This window comes from Choloepus didactylus, chromosome X (assembly GCF_015220235.1).
Source record: "Choloepus didactylus isolate mChoDid1 chromosome X, mChoDid1.pri, whole genome shotgun sequence".
NCBI lineage: Eukaryota > Metazoa > Chordata > Mammalia > Pilosa > Megalonychidae > Choloepus > Choloepus didactylus.
In genome coordinates, this window is record NC_051334.1 from 76747699 (window position 1) to 76762967 (window position 15269).

A 15269-nucleotide genomic window follows, 5' to 3' on the forward strand; every position below is an offset into this window, starting at 1 on the left:
GGCTGCCTCTTTACCTTTTTGAGAAATTCCTTTGAGGTGCAGAAACTTCTAAGCTTGAGGAGTTCCCATTTATCTATTTTCTCTTTTGTTGCTTGTGCTTTGGGTGTAAAGTCTAGGAAGTGGCCGCCTAATACAAGGTCTTGAAGATGTTTTCCTACATTATCTTCTAGGAGTTTTATGGTACTTTCTTTTATATTGAGATCTTTGGTCCATTTTGAGTTAATTTTTGTGTAGGGGGTGAGGTAGGGTACCTCTTTCATTCTTTTGGATATGGATATCCAACTCTCCCAGCCCCATTTGTTGAAAAGACCATTATGACTCAGTTCAGTGACTTTGGGGGCCTTATCAAAGATCAGTCGGCCATAGATCTGAGGGTCTATCTCCGAATTCTCAGTTCGATTCCATTGATCTATATGTCTATCTTTGTGCCAGTACCATGCTGTTTTGGCAACTGTGGCTTTATAATAAGCTTCAAAGTCAGGGAGTGTAAGTCCTCCCACTTTGTTTTCCTTTTTTAGAGTGTCTTTAGCAATTCGAGGCATCTTTCCTTTCCAAATAAATTTGATAACTAGCTTTTCCAAGTCTGCAAAGTAGGTTGTTGGAATTTTGATTGGGATTGCATTGAATCTGTAGATGAGTTTGGGTAGAATTGACATCTTAATGACATTTAGTCTTCCTATCCATGAACATGGAATATTTTTCCATCTTTTAAGGTCCCCTTCTATTTCTTTTAGTAGAGTTATGTAGTTTTCTTTGTATAGGTCTTTTACATCTTTGGTTAAGTTGATTCCTAGGTACTTGATTTTTTTAGTTGCTATTGAAAATGGTATCTTTTTCTTGAGTGTCTCTTCAGTTTGTTCATTTCTAGCATATAGAAACATTACTGACTTATGTGCATTAACCTTGTATCCCGCTACTTTGCTAAATTTGTTTATTAGCTCTAGTAGCTGTATCGTCGATTTCTCAGGGTTTTCTAGATATAAGATCATATCATCTGCAAACAATGACAGTTTTACTTCTTCTTTTCCAATTTGGATGCCTTTTATTTCTTTGTCTTGCTGGATTGCCCTGGCTAGCACTTCCAGCACAATGTTGAATAACAGTGGTGACAGCGGGCATACTTGTCTTGTTCCTGATCTTAGAGGGAAGGCTTTCAGTCTCTCACCATTGAGTACTATGCTGGCTGTGGGTTTTTCATATATGCTCTTTATCATGTTGAGGAAGTTTCCTTCAATTCCTACCTTTTGAAGTGTTTTTATCAAAAAGGGATGTTGGATTTTGTCAAATGCTTTTTCAGCATCTATTGAGATGATCAATTGATTTTTCCCTTTTGACTTGTTAATGTGTTGTAATACATTGATTGATTTTCTTATGTTGAACCATCCTTGCATGCCTGGAATAAACCCCACTTGGTCATGGTGTATGATTTTTTTAATGTGTCTTTGGATTCGATTTGCAAGTATTTTGTTGAGGATTTTTGCATCTATATTCATTAGGGAGATTGGCCGGTAGTTTTCCTTTTTTGTAGCATCTTTGCCTGGTTTTGGTATTAGATTGATGTTAGCTTCATAAAATGAGTTAGGTAGTGTTCCATTTTCTTCAATGTTTTGAAAGAGTTTGAGTAAGATTGGTGTCAGTTCTTTCTGGGAAGTTTGGTAGAATTCCCCTGTGAAGCCATCTGGCCCTGGGCATTTATTTGTGGGAAGATTTTTGATGACTGATTGGATCTCTTTGCTTGTGATGGGTTGGTTGAGGTCTTCTATTTCTTCTCTGGTCAGTCTAGGTTGTTCATATGTTTCCAGGAAATTGTCCATTTCCTCTACATTATCCAGTTTGTTGCCATACAGTTGTTCATAGTATCCTCTTATAATTTTTTTAATTTCTTCAGGATCTGCAGTTATGTCACCTTTTTCATTCATTATTTTGTTTATATGGGTCTTCTCTCTTTTTGATTTTGTCAGCCTAGCTAGGAGCTTGCAAATCTTGTTGATCTTCTCAAAGAACCAGCTTTTGGTGATATTTTTCCTGTGTATTGTTTTTTTGTTCTCCATGTCATTTATTTCTGCTTTAATCCTTGTTATTTCTTTTCTTCTACTTGGTTTAGGATTGGTTTGTTGTTCATTTTCTAGCTTCTTCAGTTGATCCATTAGTTCTTTGATTTTTGCTCTTTCTTCCTTTTTAATATATGCGTTTAGTGCTATAAATTTCCCCCTTAGCACTGCTTTTGCTGCATCCCATAGGTTTTGGTATGTTGTGTTCTCATTTTCATTCGTCTCTATATATTTAGCAATTTCTCTTGCTATTTCTTCTTTAACCCACTGATTGTTTAGGAGTGTGTTGTTTAACCTCCAGGTATTTGTGAATTTTCTAAGTCTCTGATGGTTATTGACTTCTAACTGTATTCCATTGTGGTCAGAGAATGTGCTTTGAATAATTTCAATCTTTTTAAATTTATTGAGGCTTGTTTTATGTCCCAGCATATGATCTACTCTGGAGAAAGTTCCATGAGCACTAGAAAAGTATGTGTATCCTGGTGATTTGGGATGTAATGTCCTGTATATGTCTGTTAAATCTAATTCATTTATCAGATTGTTTAGGTTTTCAATTTCCTTATTGGTCTTCTGTCTGGTTGATCTATCTATAGGAGAGAGTGATGTGTTGAAGTCTCCCACAATTATTGTGGAAACATCAATTGCTTCCTTTAGTTTTGCCAGTGTTTCTCTCATGTATTTTGTGGCACCTTGGTTGGGTGCATAGACATTTACGATTGTTATTTCTTCTTGCTGAATTGCCCCTTTTATTAGTACGTAGTGGCCTTCTTTGTCTCTCAAAACATCCCTGCATTTGAAGTCTATTTTATCTGAGATTAATATTGCTACACCTGCTTTCTTTTGGCTGTAGCTTGCATGAAATATTTTTTTCCATCCTTTCACTTTCAGTTTCTTTGTGTCCCTGTGTCTAAGATGAGTCTCTTGTATGCAACATATTGATGGTTCATTTTTTTTGATCCATTCTGCGAATCTATATCTTTTAATTGGGGAGTTTAATCCATTTACATTCAACGTTATAACCGTGAAGGCATTTCTTGAATCAGCCATCTTATCCTTTGGTTTATGTTTGTCATATTTTTCCCCTCTGTCTATTAATATCCTTTATTGTACCCATACCGAATCTGTTTAGTACTGAACCTTTCTCCAAGTCTCTCTGTCCTTTCTTTGTTTCTCTGTCTGTAGGGCTCCCTTTAGTATCTCCAGTAGGGCAGGTCTCTTGTTAGCATATTCTCTCAGCATTTGTGTGTCTGTGAAAAATTTAAGCTCTCCCTCAAATTTGAAGGAGAGCTTTGCTGGATAAAGTATTCTTGGCTGGAAATTTTTCTCACTCAGAATTTTAAATATATCGTGCCACTGCCTTCTCGCCTCCATGGTGGCTGCATGTTTCCTTTGTTTGTGGTGAATTGCTTTTCTCTTGCTGCTTTCAGAACTTGCTCCTTCTCTTCTGTGTTTGACAGTGTGATCAGTATATGTCTCGGAGTGGGTTTATTTGGATTTATTCTATTTGGGGTTCGCTGAGCATTTATGATTTGTGTATTTATGTTGTTTAGAAGATTTGGGAAGTTTTCCCCAACAATTTCTTTGAATACTCTTCCTAGACCTTTACCCTTTTCTTCCCCTTCTGGGACACCAATGAGTCTTATATTCGGACGTTTCATATTATCTATCATATCCCTGAGGTCCATTTCGAGTTTTTCAATTTTTTTCCCCATTCTTTCTTTTATGTTTTCATTTTCCCTTCTGTCATCTTCGAGGTCACTGATTCGTTGTTCAACTTCCTCTAGTCTTGTACTATGAGTGTCCAGAATCTTTTTAATTTGGTCAACAGTTTCTTTAATTTCCATAAGATCATCCATTTTTTTATTTAGTCTTGCAATGTCTTCTTTATGCTCTTCTAGGGTCTTCTTGATTTCCTTTGTCTCCCGTACTATGGTCTCATTGTAAATCTTTAGTTCTTTGAGTAGCTGCTCTAGGTGCTGTGTCTCTTCTGAGCTTTTGATTTGGGTGCTTGGGCTTGGGTTATCCATATCGTCTGGTTTTTTCATATGCTTTATAATTTTCTGTTGTTTTTGGCCTCGTGGCATTTGCTGAACTTGATAGGGTTCTTTTAGGATTTGTAGACCAATTGAAGTCCTTATCTCTAATTTATCAGATCTACAGCTTCGTGGAGTACACTTTCTCTAACTAACCAGCAGGTGGCGTCCACGAGCCACCTGTTCTCCACAAGCCAGTTCTCCCCTGCTTAGCCTTTTTGGTGAGTGGGGGAGTGAGTCTTGTGGGGTCCAATTGGTGTACCAAGCTTGCGTGTGTAGTTGGTGTTGCCTGCCCTGTATATGGGGCGTGTTTCTGGGCAGTCAGGGAGGGGGGGTGGCTCTACCAATCAAATCTCCCTGGTGATCCTAGAGTTTTAAGGCTGCTGCAATAGTCTAATCCTTCAGTTCAGTCCTGCCACAGTTTGTCTCTGCCACTTACCCACAAGTCCTTGGTATTGGCGTATGGCTCCTGAGACTTGCAAGTGGGCCCCTCTTCCAGGCCGTGCACCCCTTGTCCTCTGTTGAGGGATGACTGTGATATGTCACAGGTGAGTGCCGTCCCCCCAGGGCAGTTCTGGGCTGCTGGGCTGTGTAGGGAGGCTCCCAGTCTGCTGAAATGATGGCTGAATGGGGCTTTGTTAATTCACACTGCTCTACCTTCCCAACTCTGGGACAATCAGCTGAGGTTGCAGGGAAGGCTAATGTCCACGCCCAGTTTTGTGGTGTGTGCCTGTTATCTGAAGCACTTCTGTCACACTGGGTTGTCTGGGGCAGTTCTGGGCTATGGGGCTGGTGATGGGCAGGAGTGTTTCCTGTCCACCAGGATGATGGCTGTGAGCAGACACCCCCCTTTTCTTGGGAAGTTGTGGTGTTTAGTGAATTTTCTCAGCCACTGGATTATTGCGTTTTGTCTCAGAGCTCTCCTAGTTCTGCTCTTGACTTGACCTGCCCAAATTGCAGGTCTTTGAAGCTTTCTGTATTTGGCTTCTTAGAGTAATTGTTTTAGAAAAAGAAAAAAGGATTAAAAAAAAAAAAAAAAAAAAGGGCCCTCCTCAGATATCTAATGGGTTATTGAAATGCTAAGAGACAAAGCTACCAGGGCCATTAAGGAAAGGTCCACAAGGCAGAGAGATCAGCTTTTCTTCGGGATTTGCATATGCGCCTCAGGGCCCGAGCTCGGGCCTGAGCTCTGCCCTTCCCCCTTCCACGCTCACCAGAACTCCAGAAATCCTCCGCTTTTATTTTGGAGTTTTTCGTGTTGTTTTTTTTCTATGCCTGTCTCCTCTCTGCTGGGCTGGCTGCTCTCAGATTCTCTGGTGTCTGGTCTCCGTCTATCTATGGTTGGAGTTTGGATCAGTAGAATGAGTTTCCGATAAGGGCTGCCACTGCAGTTCTCCCTTCTCCTTCCCGGAGCTGACAGCCCCTCCTCCCACAGGACTGAGCCTGGCAGGGAGGGGCGCGTGTCCCCTGGCCACAAAAACTTACAGATTTCGCTGATCTCAGCAGTTCCACGTTTTCATGAGTGTTGTATGAAGTATGCCCAAAGTCAGATTGCTCTGTGGTGTCCAGTCCACGCAGTTCCTGGCTTTCTACCTCCTTTCCTGGAGGAGTAACTAAAACATACAGCTCACCAGTCTGCCATCTTGCCCCGCCCTTGCCCATTTTTAAATTGGGCTGTTTGTTCTTTTATTGTTGAGTTGTTAGGATTTCTTTATATATTCTGTATATTAAACCCTTATCAGATATGTGGTTTCCAAATATTTTCTCCCTTTGAATAGACTGCCTTTTCACTTTCTTGACAAAGTCATTTGAAGCAAAAAAGTTTTTAATTTTGAGGAGGTCCCATTTATCTATTTGTTGTTTGTTTGTTTCATTGCTTTTGCTCTGTGTGTAAAGTCTAAGAAACCACCATCTACCACAAGGGCTTGAAGATGCTTCTGTATATTTTCTTCTAGGAGTTTTATGGTCCTGCCTCTTACATTTAGGTCTTTATTCCATTTTGACTTAATTTTTGTATAAGGTGTAAGGTAGGGGTCCTTTTTCATTCTTCTGCATATGGATAGCCAGTTCTCCCAGCACCATTTGCTGAAGAGACTATTCTGTACCAGTTGAGTGGACTTAGAAGCCTTGTCAAATATCAATTGGCCATAATTGTGAGGGTCTATTTCTGAACTCTAAATTTGATTCTGTTGGTCAATATATTTATCCTTATACCAGTATCATGCTGTTCTGAATGCTGAAGCTTTGTAGTATGCTTTTAAAGTCAGGAAGTGCGAGTCCCCCAACTACGTTCTTCTCTTTCAAGATGTTTTTGGCTATTCAGGTCCATTTTATCTAGGTTGCCTAATTTGTTGGCATACAGTTGTTCATAGTATCCTCTTAGGATCTTTGAAATAAATTCGATAATTGGCATTTCCATTTCTGCAAAGTAGGTTGTTGGAATTTTGATTGGGATTGGGTTGAATCTGTAAATCAATTTGGGTAGAATTGACATGTTAATGATATTTTTTTCCCCAATCCATGAACATGGAATGTCCTTCAATTTATTTAGGTCTTCTTTGATTTCTTTAAGGAATGTTTTGTAGTTTTCTGTGCACAAATCCTTTACACCCTTGGTTAAATTTATTCCTAGATATTTGATTCATTTAGTTGCTATTTTAAACACAATTATTTTCTTGATTTCTTCTTCAGATTGCTCATTACTAGTGTATAGAAACACTATTGATTTTCGTATGTTGATCTTGTATCCCACCACTTTTCTGAACTTGTTTATTAGCTCTAGTTGCCTTGTAGATTTTTTGAGACTTTGTTTATATACTGCAAATAGTAAAAGTTTTACTTTTTCCTTTCCAATTTGGCAGCCTTTTACTTCTTTTTCTTGCCTAACTGGTCTAGCTGGAACTTCTAGTACAATGTTGAATAACAGTGGTGACATTGGGCATCCTTATCTTGTTTCAGATCTTAGAGGGAAAGGTTTCAGTCTTTCACCATTGAGTAGGATGCTAGCTGTAGATTTTTCATATATACCCTTTATCATATTGAGGAAGTTTCCTTCTATCCCTATCTTTTGAAATGTTTTTATCAAGAAAGGATTCCGGATTTTGTCAAATGCCTTTTTTGTGTCAATTGAGATGATCATAGGATTTTTTCCCCTTCGATGTGTTAATGTGTTGTATTACATTAATTGATTTTTCTTGTGTTGAACCACCCTTGCTTAAGTGGGATAAAAACCACTTGATCATGGTGTATAATTCTTTTAATGTGCTGCTGGACTCAATTTGCAAGTATTTTGTTGAGGTATTTTGCATCTATATTTATTATCTATATTTATTAGAGAAATTGGTCTGTAATTTTCTTTTTTGTAAGTATATCTGGCTTTGGTATTAGGATGATGTTGGCTTCACTGAATGACTTAGGTAGTGTTTCCTCCTCTTCAACTTTTTGGAAGAATTTGAGCAGGATTGGTAACAATTCTTCTCGAAATGATTGGTAGAATTTCCCTGTGAAGCCACCTGATCCTGGTCTTTTCTTGTTGGGAGGTTTTTTTGTTTTTTTTTTTTTTATCTTCATTTTATTGAGATATATTCACATACCACGCAGTCATACAAAACAAATCGTACTTTCGATTGTTCACAGTACCATTACATAGTTGTACATTCATCACCTAAATCAATCCCTGACACCTTCATTAGCACACACACAAAAATAATAAGAATAATAATTAAAGTGAAAAAGAGCAATTGAAGTAAAAAAGAACACTGGGTACCTTTGTCTGTTTCTTTGTTTGTTTGTTTCCCCTATTTTTCTACTCATCCATCCATAAACTAGACAAAGTGGAGTGTGGTCCTTATGGTTTTCCCAATCCCATTGTCACTCCTCATAAGCTACATTTTTATACAATTGTCTTCGAGACTCATGGGTTCTGGGTTGTAGTTCGATAGTTTCAGGTATCCACCACCAGCTACCCCAATTCTTTAGAACCTAAAAAGGGTTGTCTAAATTGTGCGTAAGAGTGCCCACCAGAGTGACCTCTCGGCTCCTTTTGGACTCTCTCTGCTACTGAAGCTTATTTCATTTCCTTTCACATCCCCCTTTTGGTCAAGAAGACGTTCTCCGTCCCACGATGCCAGGTCTACATACCTCCCCGGGAGTGATATTCCATGTTGCCAGGGAGATTCACTCCCCTGGGTGTCTGATCCCACGTACTGGGGAGGGCAGTGATTTCACCTTTCAAGTTGGCTTAGCTAGAGAGAGAGGGCCACATCTGAGCAACAAAGAGGCATTCGGGAGGAGGCTCTTAGGCACAACTATAGGGAGGCCTAGCCTCTCCTTTGCAGCAACCGTCTTCCCAAGGGTAAAACCTACGGTAGAGGGCTCAACCCATCAAACCACCAGTCCCCTATGTCTGTGGTCATGTTAGCAACCACTGAGGTGGGGTAGGCCAATATCCCTGCATTCTCCACAGGCTCCTCAAGGGGGCACTACATATTTTTTTCCTGGTTTTTTTTTTTTTGTTTGTTTGTTTTTAACCTGTTCTTCCTTTTTAAATCAACTGTATGGAAAAAAAAAATTAGAAACAACAACAAAAAAACAAAAAAGAAAAACATACAATAAAAGAACATTTCAAAGAGACCATAACAAGGGAGTAAGAAAAAGACAACTAACCTAAGATAACTGCTTTACTTCCAACCTGTTCCTACTTTACCCCAAGGAAGTTACATAATATAGCAACATTTCTGTGAACTTGTTCCTACTATATCCATCAGAAATTAACAGACCATAGTCATTCCTGAGCATCCCCAGAACGTTAAATAGCATATCTGTTCTTCTTGGATTACTGTTCCCCCTTCCTTAATTGCTCTCTATTGCTAGTTCCCCTATATTCTACATTATAAACCATCCGTTTTACATTTTTCAAAGTTCACATTAGTGGTAGCATATAATATTTCTCTTTCTGTGCCTGGCTTATTTCGCTCAGCATTATGTCTTCAAGGTTCATCCATGTTGTCATATGTTTCACAACATCGTTCCTTCTTACTGCCGTGTAGTATTCCATCGTGTGTATATACCACATTTTATTTATCCACTCATGTGTTGAAGGACATTTGGGTTGTTTCCATCTCTTAGCAATTGTGAATAATGCTGCTATGAACATTGGCGTGCAGATATCTGTTTGTGTCACTGCTTTCCGATCTTCCGGGTATATACCGAGAAGTGCAATTGCTGGATCGAATGGTAACTCTATATCTAGTTTTCTAAGGAACTGCCAGACCGACTTCCAGAGTGGCTGAACCATTATACAGTCCCACCAACAATGAATAAGAGTTCCAATTTCTCCACATCCCCTCCAGCATTTGTAGTTTCCTGTTTGTTTAATGGCAGCCACTCTAATAGGTGTTAGATGGTATCTCATTGTGGTCTTAATTTGCATCTCTCTAATAGCTAGTGAAGCTGAACATCTTTTCATGTGTTTCTTGGCCATTTGTATTTCCTCTTCAGAGAACTGTCTTTTCATATCTTTTGCCCATTTTATAATTGGGCTGTCTGTACTATTGTCATTGAGTTGTAGGATTTCTTTATATATGCAAGATATCAGTCTTTTGTCAGATACATGGTTTCCAAAAATTTTTTCCCATTGAGTTGGCTGCCTCTTTACCTTTTTGAGAAATTCCTTTGAGGTGCAGAAACTTCTAAGCTTGAGGAGTTCCCATTTATCTATTTTTTCTTTTGTTGCTTGTGCTTTGGGTGTAAAGTCTAGGAAGTGGCCGCCTAATACAAGGTCTTGAAGATGTTTTCCTACATTATCTTCTAGGAGTTTTATGGTACTTTCTTTTATATTGAGATCTTTGGTCCATTTTGAGTTAATTTTTGTGTAGGGGGTGAGGTAGGGGTCCTCTTTCATTCTTTTGGATATGGATATCCAACTCTCCCAGCCCCATTTGTTGAATAGACCATTATGAATCAGTTCAGTGACTTTGGGGGCCTTATCAAAGATCAGTCGGCCATAGATCTGAGGGTCTATCTCTGAATTCTCAATTCGATTCCATTGATCTATATGTCTATCTTTGTGCCAGTACCATGCCGTTTTGACAACTGTGGCTTTATAATAAGCTTCAAAGTCAGGGAGTGTAAGTCCTCCCACTTTGTTTTTCTTTTTTAGAGTGTCTTTAGCAATTCGAGGCATCTTTCCTTTCCAAATAAATTTGATAACTAGCTTTTCCAAGTCTGCAAAGTAGGTTGTTGGAATTTTGATTGGGATTGCATTGAATCTGTAGATGAGTTTGGGTAGAATTGACATCTTAATGACATTTAGCCTTCCTAACCCTGAACATGGAATATTTTTCCATCTTTTAAGGTCCCCTTCTATTTCTTTTAGTAGAGTTACGTAGTTTTCTTTGTATAGGTCTTTTACATCTTTGGTTAAGTTTATTCCTAGGTACTTGATTTTTTTAGTTGCTATTGAAAATGGTATCTTTTTCTTGAGTGTCTCTTCAGTTTGTTCATTTCTAGCATATAGAAACATTACTGACTTATGTGCATTAATCTTGTATCCTGCTACTTTGCTAAGTTTGTTTATTAGCTCTAGTAGCTGTATCGTCGATTTCTCAGGGTTTTCTAGATATAAGATCATATCATCTGCAAACAATGACAGTTTTACTTCTTCTTTTCCAATTTGGATGCCTTTTATTTCTTTGTCTTGCCGGATTGCCCTGGCTAGCACTTCCAGCACAATGTTGAATAACAGTGGTGACAGCGGGCATCCTTGTCTTGTTCCTGATCTTAGAGGGAAGGCTTTCAGTCTCTCACCATTGAGTACTATGCTGGCTGTGGGTTTTTCATATATGCTCTTTATCATGTTGAGGAAGTTTCCTTCAATTCCTACCTTTTGAAGTGTTTTTATCAAAAACGGATGTTGGATTTTGTCAAATGCTTTTTCAGCATCTATTGAGATGATCATTTGATTTTTCCCTTTTGAATTTTTAATGTGTTGTAATACGTTGATTGATTTTCTTATGTTGAACCATCCTTGCATGCCTGGAATGAACCCCACTTGGTCATGGTGTATGATTTTTTTAATGTGTCTTTGGATTCGATTTGCAAGTATTTTCTTGAGGATTTTTGCATCTATATTCATTAGGGAGATTGGCCGGTAGTTTTCCTTTTTTGTAGCATCTTTGCCTGGTTTTGGTATTAGATTGATGTTAGCTTCATAAAATGAGTTAGGTAGTGTTCCCTTTTCTTCAATGTTTTGAAAGAGTTTGAGTAAGACTGGTGTCAGTTCTTTCTGGAAAGTTTGGTAGAATTCCCCTGTGAAACCATCTGGCCCTGGGCATTTATTTGTGGGAAGATTTTTGATGACTGATTGGATCTCTTTGCTTGTGATGGGTTGATTGGGAGGTTTTTGATGACTGATTCAATCTCTTTTCTTGTGAATGGTTCAGTGAGGTCTTCTGTTTCTTCAGGAGTCAGTGTGAGTCATTCATGTGTTGCTAGGAATTGTCCATTTCATCTAGGTTGCCTAATTTGTTGGCATACAGTTGTTCATAGTATCCTCTTATGATCTTTTTTATTCCTGTGGGATCACTAGTAATGTCCCTCCTCTCATTTCTGATTTTATTTATTTGCATCTTCTCTTTTTTCTGCTTTGTGGTCTATTTTATTGATCCTCTCATAGAACCAACTTTTGGTTTTGTCGGTTCTATTATTTTTAATTCTCAATTTAATTTATTTCTGCTCTAATCTTTGTTACATCTTCCCTTCTGCTTGCTTGGGATTAGTTTCCTGTTTTTTCTCTAGTTCCTTCAGGTGTGCAGTTATGTCTTTGATTTTAGCTCTTTCTTCTTCTTTTTTTTTTTGGTTAAAATTGAAAGTTTATTTGCTCACTACACCAAAAAGGATACAAACACTGTAATGACAAATATACAGAAATATGCAGATCAACATACAACTGTAATTTAGTTTAAATGAAGGGAAATCTCTTTAAATGTTATGGCGACATATTCCCAAGAAGAACCTTTTCTTCAGTTAAGTTAATTATACATTTCAATAAAACAAAGCTGGTAATGGGGTAAGTTGAAGTTAGCTTGTGTGAATTTTCCTTAAAAATAAAATTCCAACTCTACTAATCCATGCCAGTTAAACATTATAACTAAAATTTTCAAATAAGTACAAAAGGAGAGAAATGAGTTGGTTACCATTTTTGTTTCAGTAGTCCAGAGAAAAATGGTTACTACAAGTACAGCAAACTGTTATGACTGACTGATCTAGAACATAGCATAGTACTGAATTTCAGTCTCAAGTTGTGTTAACTGCTCATCATTAGTGTGGCACATTTTGGTCCATGATGTGGTTGAATGCCAAGCTAGATCCCAATTTGTTACAAAAACACATAGATTACTGTTGCTTTTTTGTTTGTTTTTAAATATATATATTTTTAAAATTCAGGTATACTTCCACATACAAAGGCAGGTTTTCTGAGGAGCAATTTACAGGAAGTAGTCTGGGGTGTGCTGGGTAACATGAGGCTTTCCACGGCGAGGCGCTGGGTCAATGAAGGAAGGAATATTTTAAAGTGTCATCTAACTCCATGATAGCAGCCTGTTACCACAACAGTAACAATAATTGGGTGCACTGCAGATAGTAACCACATTCCGATCATGACACCAATTGTATCCTTTCATTACAAGTTGGTGAGTGCGAGAAACCAGCATGAGGCCATTGGCATGGTTAAAAGTCTCAAAAATGTCTTGCCCAAACGTGTAGCCAGCACCATGTGGAGAAATGCCCCATCCATCATAGTCATCTGGATCTGATCACAACAGATCATACATTGGGCCCTCATGTGGCACTTCCTGTAAATGATCCAGGGCTCTTATATGATCCAGTGTATCTATGGATGGACAGAGGACACCATGGAGGCAGAATATCTGTCCATACACTAAAGCATGTAAGTTGAAGATAATCAAACAGATCTGTGAAATATTTCCAAATATTGGCACTTCCATACTTTTGTAGACATTTGTCATAAAAACCATATACTTGGGTAATTTGTTGGCTTTCATGGTTTCCTCTCAATATTGTAATGTGTTCTGGATAATGCACCTTTAATGTCACAAAAAGAGTCACAGTCTCCACAGAATAATAACCTCTGTCAACACAGTCACCCATGAATAGATAGTTTGTGCCTGGTGATTTCCCACCAATTCTAAAAAGTTCCATAAGATCATGGAATTGACCATGAACATCTCCATAGATGGTAACTGGACAACAAGCCTCTTGCACATTTGATTCTTTTGTTAAAATTTCCTGAGCAATTTTAGTATATGTGTTGCTGAAGTGAGCACTTTCTTCTTTTTTAATGCAGGCATTTAGGGTTATAAATTTCCCTCTCAGCACTGCCTTCACTGCATACCATAAGTTTTGATATGCTGTGTTCTTATTTTCATTTGTCTTGAGATATTTACTGATTTCTCTTACAATTTCTTCTTTGACCTACTGATTGTTTAAGAGTCTGTTGTTTAACCTCCATGTAATCGGAATTTTCTAATTCTCCACCTGTTCCTGATTTCCAGTGTCATTCCATATAGTCAGAGAAAGTGCTTTGTTTAATTTTAATCTTTTTAAATTTATTGAGATCTGCTTTGTGACCCAACATGTAGTCTATCCTGGAGAATGATTCATAAGCATTCAAGAAGAATGTATATTCTGCTCTTTGGGGTTGCAGTGTTCTGTATATGTCTGTTAGGTCTAGTTAATTTATCATATTATTCAAGTTCTCAGTTTCCTTATAGATCCTCTATTTAGATGTTCTATCTATTAATGAGAGTGGTGTATTGAAATTTCCAACTAATATTGTAGAGACATCTATTTCTCCCTTTTGTTGAGCCAGTATTTGCCTCATGTATTTTGGGGCACCATGGTTAGGTGCACAAATGTTTATAGCTGTTATTTCTTCTTGGTGGATTGATCCTTTTATTAATATATAGTGCACTTCTTTGTCTCTTATAACAGTTTTGCATTTTAAGTCTATTTTGTCCAATATTAATATAGCTTCCCAGCTCTTTTTTGCATGGAATATCTTTTTCCAGCCTTTCACTTTCAACCTAATTGCATCTTTGGGTCTAAGGTGAGTTTCTTATAGACAGCATATAGATGGATCATATTTTTCAAATCCATTCTGCCAATCTGTGTCTTTTGATTGGAGAGTTTAATCTATTAACATTCAATGTTAATACTGTGAAGGCAGTACTTACTTCAACCATTTTACCATTTTACCCTTTGGTTTTTATATGTTATATCTTACTTTTGTATTTTTTTTTTTTTTTACCATTTTAGTTACCTCTACTGATAGTCTTCATTTCTAGACTCTCCTCCAACCCTCTCTCTCTCTTGTCTTTTCCTTTCAGTCTGCAGAATTCACTCTAGTCTTTTTTGTAGGGCAGGTCTCTTGTCGACAATCTCTCAGTTTGGTTTATTTGTGAATATTATAAACTCTCCCTCATTCTTGAAAGATGGTTCTGCTGGATATAGAATTCTTGATTAGCAACTTTTGGTTTCAGCATTTTCTATATGTCATCCCACTACCTTATTGTCTCATGGTTTCTGATGAGAGATTGGCACTTAATCTTATTGTGGGTCCCTTGTATATGACATATTGCTTCTTTCTTGTGGCTTTCAGAATTCTCTCTTTATCACTGGCATTCAACAGTTTGATTATAACATGGCACAGTGTAGGTCTACTTGGGTTTACCCTCTTTGGAGTTTGCTAAGCATCCTGGATGTGTATACTGTCTTTTTATAAAAAAAATCTTTCTACTTGTGACCTTTTAGATTATACCTATAGTTCAAAGAAATACTTGCTGAAAACTCCCCAAATTTAATGAAAGACATGAATATGCATGTGCTGGTTTGTATATATTATGTCCCCAAGAAAAAGCCATATTCTTTGATGCAAACTTGTGGGGGCAGATGTATTAGTGTTGATTAGGTTGGAACCTATTGGTTCAGTGTTTCCATGGAGATGTGACTCAATCAACTGTGGGAAAGATTTTTGATTGGATAATTTCCATGGAGGTGTTACCCCACCCATTCAGGGTGGGTCTGAATTAAATCACTGGAGTCATATAAAAAGCTGACAAACAGAAGGAACTCAGTGCAACTGTGAGTGATATTTTGGAGAGCAACT

At 37.9% G+C, this 15269-nt stretch overlaps 1 protein-coding gene and 1 pseudogene across 3 annotated transcripts in view; both read right to left on the bottom strand.

Annotated features, from left to right (window-relative positions):
* The window catches only part of HDAC8 (histone deacetylase 8), a 244657-nt gene that overhangs the window by 22074 nt on the left and 207314 nt on the right, over positions 1-15269 (bottom strand). The gene's annotated exons all lie outside the window — the stretch shown is intronic.
* Positions 12571-13318, bottom strand: LOC119522680 (annotated as a pseudogene).